Source organism: Sorex araneus, chromosome 4 (genome assembly GCF_027595985.1).
Source record: "Sorex araneus isolate mSorAra2 chromosome 4, mSorAra2.pri, whole genome shotgun sequence".
Lineage (NCBI taxonomy): Eukaryota > Metazoa > Chordata > Mammalia > Eulipotyphla > Soricidae > Sorex > Sorex araneus.
Window position 1 is genome coordinate 94,154,774 of NC_073305.1, and position 12,875 is coordinate 94,167,648.

Genomic DNA, 12,875 nt, shown 5'->3' on the forward strand with positions numbered 1-12,875 from the left:
ATGAGAGTTAAAAGAGGAAAAAATAAACATATTAAGCAAAAGAAGACAGGTTTTTCCAGAGAGATAAATACCTTAATTTTAGTCATTTTTTTTACAAAGTTAAATATCACAAACAACCAAATATGTCTCCAATTAAATACTATCATTGACACCATAATTAATTTTAATTTTAATAATTAAGCATCATGAGATAAAAAATTAAGCTCATTTTGAATTATTCTATCAGAAAATAAATGCATGTGTATAATTTCAATAAATAATGCAACTTATTTTGAGTTAGTTAAATTGATCAAGTTTTCTTACTATAATTTTTGGATGAATATCATGTCTTGTATTTTATATTTTTTATATTTTCATAATATTGAATATAAACTATATTTATAGAAAAGAAAAGAAAAAAGTAACTTTTTCTTTTAATTCTATCTTACATAAGATAGCCACTAAAGATATGTTCAGAGATCAGAAACAACTTGGAAGGCTAAGTAGATGGCCCAGTCCTATGGGCTATTTTCTCAGAGGTTTACAAGTCAGAGTTAATTTGAGGAAGGGGGTTCCAATCACCCAATTATGTGAGAAATAAGGAAAGGGTGATACGTAGTCCGTTAGAAAGAGATGACCATTGATTCAACATCCAAGGGTACAGTTCCCAACTAACCACCTTCATGGATTTCTCCTCCAATTTTCCAAGTCTTGTAACAAAAACTTCTCTGTAGAATCATCTTTTTCATGCCCAGAATAAGACACCCAAACTTTTAGACACTATTGGTCTCCTTCCCCAAGATCTGATTTTATGTTTGACTAAAGTGTTCAATAGCTCAGAAGAAACACATGGTCTGAGCTGTTGACTAGTCAAAGGGCCAGAAACACTTGTTTAAAGAACGGGGCATTAATTTCCTTCAAAGCCAAATGGTCCCCCAAAACAAACTATCAGCTGACAGAAGTTAAATTCTGGTTTTCCATTTGTAGTGACAACTCCACTTTGAGCCAATGACACAAAGCCTTCCTCAGAACTCTTAGATCTACATCTGTCTCCAGTCATGTGCACCAGGTCCAAAATATCCATTGGAGCAACAGCAATGTCTTTGACTGAATGATCATCAAGGTTTAGTGAAGGATCAAATAGCAAGGGTGAAGCCTCCTTCTGCATGACATCACCTACAACATCCAAGTCATCACTGAGCTCCAGAGGTAAACCCTCAGTGTGCTGAAGCTCAGCAGCACTCAAGTACAGATCCATGGGGCCAGCATCCATATAGTCTGACACAGACAGTACCTGCTTGGGCTTATACATCTGAGGAGGCAACTGGAAATGCAGTAGACAGCAAGGATCCTCAGAGAGGCTTCCAGGAACTAGTTTGTTCCAGGGTACCTCTTCAGATGCCTGGCAGCATTTAAAGAGAACCGGATTCATATCCTGACAAATATGGGTAAAGCAATGTCTGGTTATTGGAAGAGACTGATTGGGACGATGAACGAACATCATCCACAAAGGCCAAGGACCTCTGGCTGGAACGAGTGGTATAGGCCTGCTGGGAAGCACCATCTGTGGCCAGCATTCTGCGTTCCTTCAGCTGCCTATGTAATAAAGCTTCTGCTCTGTAGCACTGACAATAACATCGAAAACACTCGAATCACTTCAGGTTCTCTCGTTCTTTGGCCGAAAGTCCTTCTGGACCAGTCAGGAGAAACTACCTAGAGCTTCATGTCGTACTTTGCGATTATATAAGTAACATCGTTTCTTCTCTTTGAGCAGATGCTGAAGTCGTTTAAACTGGTCAATATATAAGGACTGCAAACGAATAAGCTTCCCCCACATAATTAGGGCCACTTCTGCTGTGTAGACACCTGCATGTTTTAGCGGATCTTCTTGATCACTGTCTATGCTATCAGCTTCACTGTCAGGATCACCTCTCCATATCTGATCCACAGTAATGTGCTCCTGCTCCCCATCTCTCCAGCTATCTTCATCAAAATTCGGCTTGCTTCGCTACGACTACTTTCTGGAGTCTGAGATCCCAGCTCTGTCTTAGCATATGAACTCAGCACAAGAGCGTTTCACCCATGGGCCCTGGATTAGTGGATTAGTCTTCTTCATCTGAGCATGAAGTGCCAAGGCGTTCCTCCGAGCATGTTCAGCGCAGAAGGACAACGCATCTTTCTTCTCGGGCTTCGGGGCTGCACTGGGACATCGTTTTCCATTCTTCGTCAATATGTAACTACACTGCTTAAAGAGTGCATTCCTGTCTTCAAGAATATGCTTAATGCAGCACTCCTGCCCCTCCTGACGGGGCTACGAGCATGGGCAATGTGTAAACGAGCAAGACAGCGGCTCCTGGGGCCTGGGCACTGGGGTGACTCTCCCCCGATTGGTCAGCAGGACGTGGATCCGGATCCTGTTCATACCAGAACCTCACACGTGGGCCACTCCAGTCCTCGGTGGCCCGTGCAAGTGCCATTTTTTCCTGAGTCACTGAGTACCGGAAAATCTGCCACCTAGGAATATATTGGAGGAGAGCGACCCCGACGCCAATTGAGGCAGTGCAGCGGTTTCCAAAGGGGCAGGAAGGGCGAAGCAGCAGCCTAACTGCAAAGGCGAAGAGCCATCTTACGTCTGCCGCTACGCCATGTCGCTTGTCTTCTTGTATTTAATATTTTACTGTGAATTATATATATGTATATATATATAATTTATTTTAAATATATTCTAGGTGGGGCCAAAGTTGCTAAATTCCAGAATCTGAGTCTATAGCCTCTGGGATTCCTGAAAAATCTACATTAAAACTTGAATTAAGGGGCCGTGAGTTAGTTTTAGTAAACTAATTAGGGTGCATGCCTAGGATGCAACCGCAGGGGTTCCTGAACACAAAACGGGGTAAGTTTGAAGGTCCTGGTGCACCGCGGAGTGTGTTGGCATGGGTATTCCCCCACACAATTGAGCAGTAGGACATTCTCGGATCAAATACCTGCCTAATTTCCTGAGAATCACCATTTAGCGCCCCAGCTTTCTATGCACTGCTTAGGAGACCACCTTAAAACAAACAAACAAAAACCCCACTTGAGTCATTATAGAAACCCATCTGAAATACCAAAATAGGGACAAAGTCAGAAGCCTGGTATTGCAAAGAAAAACAAACAAAGCTATGCAATGTGGAATAGACAGGTACAATTGGAAAAACTTTTTTAAAGTATGAAACCTTCCTGGGGAACAGGAGGAGTTATGCCAAATAATACCTAGACCTCAATCTTTCAATGAGTTCTAAGGCTCTCTGTAACATAAACAGGAAACAAAGACAGTAGGAGGCATTATATTAATGCCCTCTCACAATCTTCTTCTAGATGTAATTTAGGATCTCTCAGTAATATTCTTAGATCAAATTAGTGATGTCTGATCTACGTGTCCCACAATAATAGCTGAGGTAACTGAGATTTAAAAGATGCTTAATTCTAGTAGAAAACACAATCAGTCTCTTCCAGACTACACTTACTGCTAGAAATCAAGCAGCATCCCAAAGTCAGAAAGAACTGAGTGGCACACATCTCCCATCCTGACGGATTCCTCCAGTCATCATTTCCTTAGTGATCCCTTCTCTACTCCATCTGCTTTCTCCCCTCTGCTCATGAAGCAGGCTTCCAGCTAAGGAGCAATTCCCCTGGCCCTTGTATCTAACGTCCTTTGGTGTCAGCCTCATGTGATGTTATTCTATACTTCACACATGAGTGCAGTCCTCCTGTATCTATGCCTGTCTTTCTGACTCATTTCACTTAGCATGATAATCTCCATGTGTATCCATTTATAAGCAAACTTCATGACTTTATCTCTTTGAACAGCTACATAATATTCCATTGTGTAGATGTACCAAAGTTTCCTTAACCATTCATCTGTGTGCTGAAAGTAGATAAGGGACCAAACATGGTGACCTCTCAGTGTCTGTGTTGCAAGCCATAATGCGCAAAAGTAGAGAGAGAGTATGGGGAATATTGTCTACCATGGAGGCAGGGGGAGGGTGGGAAAGGGGAGATATATCGGGGATATTGGTGGTGGGGAATGTGCATTGTTGGAGGAATGGGTGTTTTATCACTGTGTGACTGTAACCCAAACATGAACTATCTCATGGTGATTCAATTAAAAAAAAAGAACTCAAGGGGCTCCTATCATACAGCAAATCAGAATGGAGAGCTCCACTGCATATTCTTTATCCAATCACCTGTCATTGGACATACGGTTCATTTCCATGTCCAGGTTATTGTACTAGGTGCGGCATATGTCTTTCATTCATCTAAAATTTTGAATATAATTGCTTTTGGATCCAAAATACCATGATTTCCACTTAAGAAATTGAAGGTGTCATCAACTGTGCAAAATGTTTTTAATTTCTGCTTATCTCTTAGTATTACTTTAGATACAACTAATTTTCGAAGAAAGCTTCAAACAGGCAGGACGATAGTACAGTGGATAGGATGCTTGTCGTTCCCAGAACTAGTTTGATCTTAGGCCCTGCATATGTCACCACAAACTGGTCAGGAGTGATTCCTAAGCACAGAGCCAGGCTTAAGATCTGAACACCACAGAGTGTCACTCCCAAACAAACGAACGGAAAATCTTGAGACAGGTTTCTTTAATTTTACCTATTTAAAGGGTGGTTTATTTCTTTCTGGATCACACTAGTTGAGTCACAATTGCATATTGTTTACTGTCTTCCTGACTGCCCATTTAGTTATACAGTCTGTACATCAACCTTGTGTGTTGAGAGTGATTCATTTGATTTCCAGTTGAATATCTTTTTCCACTTTCCTCTTACCAAAATGATGCTTGCTCTAATTGATCATGCCAAGGTTTCTGGGTCCCTAAAACTTCTGTGAAGAGACCTAATTTAGCAACATCCCAAACACAAGGACAAGTTATCTGTTTGTTTTTGGGGGGGTCACACCTGGCAATGCACAGGGGTTAATCCTGGCTCTGCACTCAGGAGTTACTCCTGGCAGTGCTCAGGGGACCATATGGGATGCTGGGATTCGAACCCGGGTCAGCTGCATGCAAGACAAACGCCCTACCTGCTGTGCTATCGCTCCAGCCCCAAGAACAAATTTTCTGAAGTTTTTATTTTTCTAGTTCTCTGATATAACTAATGTATCTATCCCCTCATCATTGTACCACAGAAACCTCAGTGTACAAAAAGAGCTAAGTAAATAAATGATTAACAAAAAATAAAAGAACTTTGTCTCAAAAACAAAGCTAATAAATGAAAATGGAAAGATTTATTAAAATAATGTCAGAAGGAGCTACAGCACAGTAGGGAAGGAGATTTCCCTGCATACAGCTGACCTGGGTTGGATCCCTGTCATCCTATGTGGTCTCTTGAGCCCTTTTGGAGTGATTCCTGAGTCTAGAGCCAAGACTAACCCATAGCATTACCAGGTATGGTCTTCAAACAAACAAAAATGTCAGAAATAGTGATGAAAATGCCATACCCAAAATATTTATTTGGGTCAAATAGCTTAATACTAATGTAGTAGGAAATATCAAGAAAAAAACTTGCTAATTGCATCATATATAATCTTTGTTATATTAACAAATGCTATTGGCTCAGAGAAATTCCAATTGCTTCTGACACTAAGACCATTAATAAATGTCATTAGATCTTGAAAAATATGTGAGTAACATTTCTCAGAAATCTTTGTAGGTGACTCAAAATGATTTTTGTATACCTGCTTCCTAGTTTCTATCAATATAATCTGTTTTTATGCAAAGCAAAGTTTAAACCAATATCATCTATTTAAAAGGAATAGTACATTCAAAATGGATTATGGAACATTTGAGTCAAATGTTGATAAGGTATATGTTTTCTCAGTGCAAATGCTGGTAGTTAATGAATTCTTAGATTATTCTAATATGTCTAGGGGGAAATGGCATGTCCCTTTTAATATTAAATAACAAATCTATGCTTGCTTGCACAATCAGTTGAATTTCACAGATTATAAGAACAGGGAAGTCTTGATTTGGAGGAAATCAATATCTCTATAGTAAAAGCAAAAAACAAATTAAAAAAATTAAAAATGAAGTGAACCTAGCAAGACTTTATTCTAGGCTATTTAATTAAATTAGAAACAAGATGTCATTTGAATTTGACTTCCTTGTTACAAAGATCAAATACTATTTTAAGAAAAGGGTTCTCTTAGGCTATATTTATGTACTTGTTAATTGGCTTTACTGAAACTAAAAGTAAATTTGCTCAGTTGGATCAGGGTATGTGTAAAAGCTAAGTTTCTTTGCACCCACCAAGCCAAGTAGACACATGTGCTACATTCCTCTGATAATAAGAGTTCAAAATTTGTTCTCCCAGGCCCCTGAGAATGACCACCCTGCCACTTTAGAAATTACAGACATTCTAAGAAAGAAGCACCCCGCAATTTAGTAGCAAAAGAAGACAAATGTATGCTTTCATTTTGAAGAAAATGTTCTATAATAAGAGATGGGAGAAGCATTTGTGACTATTCATTTAAAACTTATAAAATAATTTGATGAAAGGGAAGTAGCCCGTCAACTTTGAATGAGGGAAAACTTACGGGTCTCTTGAAATTTTTAAAGTTTTGTGACCACTAAGATACTTTGAATATGTTCATAGTCTTGGAGTTCCAAAGAATAGAAAGAAATATTTTTTAATTATTTATACTGTTTTTGTTTTCTTTTGTTTGGTGATCACACTCAGTAGTGCTTATGATTTAGTCCTTGCTGTGAACTAAGGAATCATTCCTGGTGCACTTGAGGGACCAAATGTGGTGCTGCAAATTGAATCTGGGCTGGTCATTTGCAGGGCACGTTCCTACCTGTTCTATCACTTCGCTCATAAATATTTATGATTTTTTTACTTAATTGATTCTTTATTTAATTTTTGATGATGTCTGAGAAACACGTGAGATGAATTATCATGTCTTTCACCTAATTATTATTGCTAAATTTATCTCTGTGGGCCAAAGAGTTAATACAGCATTACTATTCTTGCCTTGCATGGAGTCAATTTTGGTGCTATGTTCCCCCCACTACTAATTAGCCCCTGAGCATTGCCAGGAGAGAGCAGTGAGCACAGAACCAATAGTAATGTCTAAGGATAAGCATGTGTGTCTCCAACCCCCTAATAAGTGAACTGTCACTGTCATTGTAATCCCATTACTTATCATTTGCTCGAGCAGGCACCAGTAATGTCACCATTGTGAGACTTGTTACTGGTTTTGGCATATCGAATCCTCCACGGTTAGCTTGCCAGGCTCTGCCTCGGGGGCGGGATACTCTTGTCAGCTTGCCAGGCTCTCCGAATGGGGCTGAGGAATTGAACCCGAGTTGGCTGCGTGCAAGGCAAACAGCCTACCACTGTGCTAGGCTCCAGCCCTAATAAATGAACAAATAAATAAATTTGCCTCTTAGTTGTCTGGTTATTTTTTTTCTAGCCAAAATGAATGCTGTATGGTTGCCAGGTTGTATTTTAAAGACAAATCAGAAGTAATACCTACTGCTTTTTAACTTTCTACTAACATGACTTGCCTGGATCAGTGCTTCATGTACACTCCCGATGCTCATCAAAAAAAGCAGTCCTTACTAGTAAAGATAGGGAATCTATGATCTAAGATATTGGCAGGGCTTGGGAATATAAAAATAAAGAATGTTTTTTAAATTTGACACTCTATAATTCTTGCAATATTTGAATTTAATGCATTTTTTATCTCTGCTATAATTTCTTTAACACTGAAATATGTGTGAATCTGTATGGAATTTTGATAGTCCAGGGTAATGCTTCAATTACTCTTGGGACTTTCACGAATCCTAGCATACAACTCCCTGCTCTACTTTAAGATGTATAGACTTAGTGGAATACAGTGAAAGGCTCCTACCACAGTCTACAGAAAGAGCAAGCCTGCCCCTGGCCCACCTTCTTGGTAATATTTCGTTTCCTGACACTTGGATTATGAATGCTTTGCTTTAAGTACCGGAACATCTTTTTAAATATCTATGATTTTTCCAGGTTCTTTTTAAAAAATCTTGATCAAATGCTATCTGAGAGAGCCTTTGCATCTTCTTTCCATATACAGGCAGTCACTTTTATCTCCCATAGCATATACATCTTAAGTAGGATTTGCTTCCACATATTCTTCCTTTTCAAAGGCAGGTTTATAAAAATTATATATGTATATGTATATATATCAACTCATCATGCTAGAACTTAGTATAGTTAAATATAGGTACTCAAATATTATTTATAAATTAATTAAAAATTAATGCTGACAGAATGCACATAAATAGCTATGATGTCAAATCTGTAAAGGACAAATGATCATGTCTAACCCTGTCTCGGATAAATTATTAGCAAAACAATAAAACTCTGAGTAAATAAATGAATATCATAAGACAGTCAGAAATAGAATTTGTGATTGACTCTTTCAATTTCTGATTATGTTCCACATGATTTGATGACAATAGGCTATATTTAAGGTGTGCATGTATATGATTTTAGAGCTTTCATTGCAAAAATGTAGATGGAATTTAAATGAGATTTCTAATTTGATTCAGTGAGCTGTAGTAAAGTCTCTACTTGTCTGACAAATTATTAAGCATAAGCAGTTTAAATATAGTCAGTAAAATGCATTTATACATCCTTTTGGTTTTTGTGTCTAGAAAAATTAAGTAATCAGAAATGTTAACTTTACAGTAAGTTTTCCATGTGAATTTTAAGTATTTATAATGTTTATCCATAACATACTTCCAATTATTTAATATTGGACAAAACAAACAGACATTAAATTTGTTTCTTTTTCCATACTTAGCTACTTTGTACCTATTTTTTTTCCCTTAAATTAGATCGCATGTCTCATCTAGCCTAAATCCCTTGTGACAGGTTTCTATTCACAAGAATCACAAAGTAAGAATGATCCAGTAACCAAATGCTAATTCAAATATTCAGAGTAATTCTTTACACCATGTATTTCAAACATACTATGCCTTCCTTATTATTTTTATTCAGTTCCTTCATAACCTTTATTTCATTGTAGTCTATAGAGAAGTTTATTTCTAGTGAATTTCCATCCTAATTTCTGTCCATATTGTTTGCATTCTTTATTTATACACTCTCATTCAAATATTTTTCTATATACTCTTGGTTGTTACCATAATTGACATCATTAATTAACTGATTTTTTTAAAACATCAACCTAGTCATGATCACTCTCACTCTCTTTCTCTCTGTTTTGGGCCACAAAAGACACTTTTTAGGGCTTATTTTTAGCTCTGTGCTTAGGGACTATCCACAAGCTATCCATGTGCAAGGAAATTACCCAACTTGCTAGTATTTCTCAAGTCCCATACCATGGTCTCTGTGAAAAAATTCTCAAGTTTATATCTCAAGTATATAAGAATTTGAGTATTGATTTAGTAATTAAATATTAGTTTACAATAATTTTTGGATATCTACTAGTCCTCTTTAATTCAACAGGGAAAAATAATTCCATTAAAGTAGTTTCACCTTCAATCCTCTCTATTAACTATGGAGATATTATTTATACAGAACTTCACCAAATTTATCAGCAAGTCTTGGCAAGTTTACTTATAAAATACCACAATAATTTTCATTTCTAAGTTCATTATAAATGTTCAATTCTATCAAAATCATCTCCTTTTCAAGAAAGAATAATATTCTCTTTATGCTAGTTCTCTTATTTTCACCTTTAATATTTACAGTGTACTTGAATACTTTTTAAATATATAATGTCATACAAGTTTGTTATTAATTTCTTTACCAGTCACTGTCACTGTCATCCCTGTCACTGTTGCTCATCGATTTGCTCAAGCAGGCAACAGTAACGTCTTCATTGTGAGACTTGTTGTTACTGTTTTTGGCATATCGAATATGCTACGGTGTTTCAAATAAAGTCCTACTTTGCCATTTATAATAAGATTCCTGAAAACATTTTAATCTAAAACTTATCAATCCAGTTTTGGTTGCTTAGTTTCCAAACACACTGGATTTCTTGAGGTTCTATTAAACCAAACTCATTTTACAATATTCTATACTAGCAATTTATACCTGGAAATCAGTGACCATTAGTAATAAACATAAAATTACATATAATCATGATAAAATCAAAAATAAGAAAATTTAATATTAAAATATAGAATTTTTTATGGAATTATACATAAAACGATTTTAATTCTCAGTCGAATTATTAGTGGCAACATTGTAGATCTAAAAATCAATGAATGAGTCTGGAGCAATTAATCTAAGTTATGAAGAAATAAAGAAAATTAATATGCATAAATGGTAAATAGTATTATAAACCACTTTTTAAAATGTGGGACCTATTAGACTTCCAATCACAAAAGACAAAAAAAGGCACTATATAATGGATGAGGACCAGCAGAGGAACCCAGGTGTTTGGGACCTGGAGCTGAGATCTCCAAGCCTGCTTGGATTGGGACTGGGCCTTCTCCACCCAGATCCCCCATTTTCCAGTAGCTTGGCAGCCAAGCTACTGTGTAATCCCACCAACAGCCAAAATCCAATGACTACAAAATCAAGTTCCCGGAAGCGACATGTAATAGCCTTGTCCTCTTGGAGAACCTGACAAGCTACCAAGAGTTTATTGCCTTCATGGGAGAGCCTTGCAAGCTTCCCATTGTATTCATATTCCAAAATACAGAAAAAGATATATGCATACCTCTCAGAGAGCCCCGCAAGCTACCAAGAGTATCCTGCATGCACGGTAGAGCCTAGCAAGCTACCCGTGGCATATTCAATATGACAAAAACAGTAATGATAGGTCTCATTCCTCTGACCCTGAAAGAGCCTCCAATCGTTGGGAAAGACGAGTAAGGAGAGGCTGCTAAAATCTCAGGGCTGAGTGTAATAGAGACATTACTGGTTCCAACTAGAATAAATCGACGAACAACGGGATGACAGTTATGCAGTAATATAATGATAAATATGCGTAATCTACACATCAAGAAGACATAGTGCATATTAACACATGTACCTAATATAAAAGTACTGACATGTAGAAGGTTTGTATCTGTATAAGAGAAAGGAAACAGTAAGCAGAACCATAACAATAGAAGGTCTTAATCTTGAGCTTAATTTAATGCACAGATCAGACAAGTACCACAAGAAAATAATGTAGTTAAATGACAAACAAGATGGCATGACTCAACATATATATACATATATATAGATATATAGATATAGATATAGATATATACACAGCATTCTAACAAAAGTAAGTTGAATATATATTTTTCCAAAATGTATGTGAGACATTCATTTATTTAGTTTGTTTGCTTTTTTGGTTTTTGGGTCATACCCGACTGTGTTCAGGGCTTCCTTCTAGTTCTGCATGCAGATGTCACTTCTGACAGGCTTTTTGTACCATATTAAATGCAGGGAATCAAACTTGGCTCCACCACATACAAGGTGGTGTATGTACAAGCAGTCTATAGCAGTGCTACTGCTCCAGTGAAAATGACACATTCTTAAGAATATAATATGTTTGGATACAAAGCATGTCTTGGTAACTTTAAGGAGAATTAAATTGTATCAAGCAACAATTTGGATATCAATCGTACAAAATTATAACTCTATCCACATATAGGAAGACACAAATAAATATTCTTTTGAAAAATAGTGTCAATGTGTAAATCAAAGATCAGCAGGAGTAAGGAGCCTTGAAAACATTGGTAATGTGGAGGATTGGTATATATCCAAAGCACTGAATTCATGAGATCCAAACCATAACAATCAACCTTTAAAATGTATCTGTCAAGGTGGCAGACTGGTGGTGGGAGGGAACATGGGGACACTGGCAGAAGGAAACTGACCTTGGTGGTCTGATTGATGCTAGAACATTGCATGCTTAAAACTCAACTATAAACAACTTTCTAAAACACAATTCTGTAATTGAATAGGTTTTAAAAGCCATGGAAAAAGTGCCTGAATGAGCAGGATAGACTTCCAAGGTGAGATTAGACCCAAAGGCTGCTGTTAAATCTTGATGTCCACAGAGACACACCACAGGGTTCAACCAACTGGTCACAGAATCAACAAGAAAACTTGAGATTCAGTTCCTGATATTGCTAAATTTTCAGAATGCTTTATTCTCTTTTCTCTGTAAAACACAGGCCTGAATTGGCAAGAGCACAGTAACATGATGGGGCAACATGACTTTATAGAGCAGGTGTTAATAGATATGTGCGAAAATTGGGGGGTGGCACAATAAGATCATCACAGGAACTCCCTGAGGAATAAAAACTACCCATGAGCTTATTATTTTGTTGAATCAAAATATTTACTTCATAGAGTATAAGCTGATGATTGGTTTACATGATTAAGCTTTTTCTTTCTAATTTGAAAATTGAATAGCAGGATATTCCTAATTGAGGTAATTTCATGATGAAAAGCAAAAAACTTATAAATGAAGACTAAATCAGATTTATAGTGGTTCCTCTTATAGATATTCATGCCTATGCCTACGAAATTGTGGAACTGCCAGTTGGCTTAAAAAAATCATATTTTACACCACAAGGGAGAACATGCAATCACAGGTTTTGGTTTTCAATAAATTTCTTTTTCAACCATCCCCCTGTATGACCACTGTTCCAAGAACCTAATACAGGAATATGAACTTAGTTGGGATATTTATCAATATTCACAACATAATAGTATTATTGCAAAATAAGATTATTGGCTATTTTAAATCTTTGTTTTAATCTCTTTGTCAAGTCAATTCAATAGCAAAATAGTCAATTCAAAACAACAAGAAGTATCTATAATCACTTATTTTTTCTTACTTATAGAACATTTTCAATACATTGAAACCTTTTTTTAAAATTCTTGATCCCT

The 12,875-nt window shown here is 36.8% G+C and overlaps 1 pseudogene; it reads right to left on the bottom strand.

Annotated features, from left to right (window-relative positions):
* Positions 1-886: 886 nt before the first annotated feature.
* LOC101549713 (KAT8 regulatory NSL complex subunit 2-like) lies at positions 887-2,401 on the bottom strand (annotated as a pseudogene).
* Positions 2,402-12,875: the final 10,474 nt, after the last annotated feature.